The sequence below is a fragment of the Vicugna pacos genome, chromosome 19 (assembly GCF_048564905.1).
Source record: "Vicugna pacos chromosome 19, VicPac4, whole genome shotgun sequence".
Lineage (NCBI taxonomy): Eukaryota > Metazoa > Chordata > Mammalia > Artiodactyla > Camelidae > Vicugna > Vicugna pacos.
This window is the reverse complement of record NC_133005.1, coordinates 22,589,699-22,591,766: the sequence shown is the minus strand read 5'-3', so window position 1 is coordinate 22,591,766 and position 2,068 is coordinate 22,589,699. Positions and strand designations below refer to the sequence as shown.

The 2,068-nt window shown below is 42.9% G+C and overlaps 1 non-coding gene across 1 annotated transcript; it reads left to right on the top strand.

The window, feature by feature from the left end:
* Positions 1-949: 949 nt before the first annotated feature.
* TRNAA-UGC (transfer RNA alanine (anticodon UGC)) lies at positions 950-1,023 on the top strand. Its single transcript has one exon. It is a non-coding gene; the product is annotated as a tRNA-Ala (tRNA).
* The last annotated feature ends 1,045 nt before the right edge of the window (positions 1,024-2,068 follow it).

Sequence of the window (2,068 nt, the reverse complement as noted above, 5' to 3'; positions counted from 1 at the left end):
GGGAGGGGGTGGATATAATTCAACCCACAACACTGGGTTTCTCCAGTTCTCTTTGGGAGAAAATCCATAGGCCCCAATGTCCCTAAAGGCCCCAGAAAAACTCAAACTCAAGCCCACATCTCTCCAAGCATTTTCAGGGGAACGTGTTCCCGTTGAGAGTAGTTATGCTCCAAGGCTGTTCTGAGGGCCCTTAATCTGCCTGTTTCAAAACCAGATGGGGGAACATCTCCAGATGAAACTGGTAAGGGAAGGAGAGCAGGCAGACGTGAGAAGTTTACCTTTCCAATGAAGTCTGAGACCACACGAGCCCTCACTGAAAATTAATTTCACGTCACCTACTTTTCTTAGATACAGAGAATGGCCCATTGAATCAAACCCAGAAAGGGCAAAGGATCCAGCCAAGGTCACACAGAGTGACAAGGAGAGCTGGACCCTCCCGGATCCAAGCTACAGTCCAAAGTCATCACATAATATGAATCAGCCTCAAAGTATGAATCCTAGAAGGGAGCTTTGGTGGGCCTATCCTAGACAGACCCATGACCTTGGTGATGTTTACTTCAAACAATCCCTACTCCCCCAAGTTCATCATCCAGCTGAACTTCCCAGATGTGCCATCTGCCACAACGGGACACACGTCTGAGGTACAGTATCACCACAGACTGATTTTGGCCATCTGCACTTTCATGGACTCCATGTTTTTCTTGAGACTCCTTTTTTCTTTATGTAAATATCTTAAAACATATTTAAGTAAACATACTTAAATTTAAAAAATTATATCACAACTATCAGTGGAAAATCAGTATCTGTCCCTTGTTATGAGTAGAAGGTATCTGTAAAAGTAAATACTCCAGCAGCTAAATAATGTTATTAAATTCTTGCTAGATACTCTTGCCTACCTGAGAAATTTGAACCTGAAACATGTTCTCCCTTTATAAAAACAAAATGGGGGGGAGGGTATAGCTCAAGTAGTAGAGTGCATGCTTTGCATGCATGAGGTCCTGGGTTCAAGCCCCAGTACCTCCTCTAAGAATAAATAAGTCCAGCTGATTACCTCCCCCCACCAAACAAACAAAAAAACAAAAAAGTTAAAAAAAAATGATTAGCAAGTGTCGGAGAGGTGCTGAAGACATACTGCCTCCTGAGACTTTCTTCTTAAAGGCCTAGGTCGCATTGGGTACACCCGTGGCGCTCCATCCATGCTTGAGGAAACACTGGCACTGGGCAAAGAACTGGAGGAAGAACTAACTCATTGGTGCCACTAACTCACTTCCCTGTATCAATCAGCAGTTGGAGTAACACCCACCCCAGTTCAGTAGCTTGAACCATTTATGACTGTAACCCATGCATCTTTGGGTCAGCTGGAACTCTGCTCACTTGCGCTGGGCTTGCCCATGTGACTGTGGGTTGGCTGGGACTTTGCTCAAGGTTGAATTTGGCCAAGGCCCATTAGCTGGGGCAGCTCTGCTCTGCATTTATCAGTTCTCTCCTCTGGGATCCCAGACACATTCTGCTCAGGGTGATGGCAAAAACACAAGACAGCAGGTGGAAACACTAGAGGCTTCATAAGACCTGGGCATACTCTCATTTCTGCCTTGTTTCACTGGTTAAGACCAGTTACATTGCTTAGCATAGAGTCACCTGTCTTGAGGGAGGAACTGCAAAGAGTATAGATACATGGAGAGGTGAAGAACTGGGACCAATAATGCCATTTCCCACAATAATGCAATCACTTGTGTTATTTTACCAGGTTCACCATTTGTTAAATAATGACATGGGACTACAGTTATATCAGCTTTTCAGTCCTTTTACCCTGGGGAACTCTTTATTTTTCCTCTAGAGGCCCAAATCCTGAAAGACTTTTATGTCTTAAGTAAACTGCTTTTATTAAGGTACAATTTCTTGTAGGATTTTTGAAATTGTTGAAACTGTCTTCTGGGACCTCAATATTGAAACCACTGGATTAATTACCCTTTATATATCTAACATTCCAAGATTCTACAGATCTTTAAAGCAATTATTCTAAGATGCTATGCTCTTAAAATATTCAAGATTCTAGAATTTTTTGCTG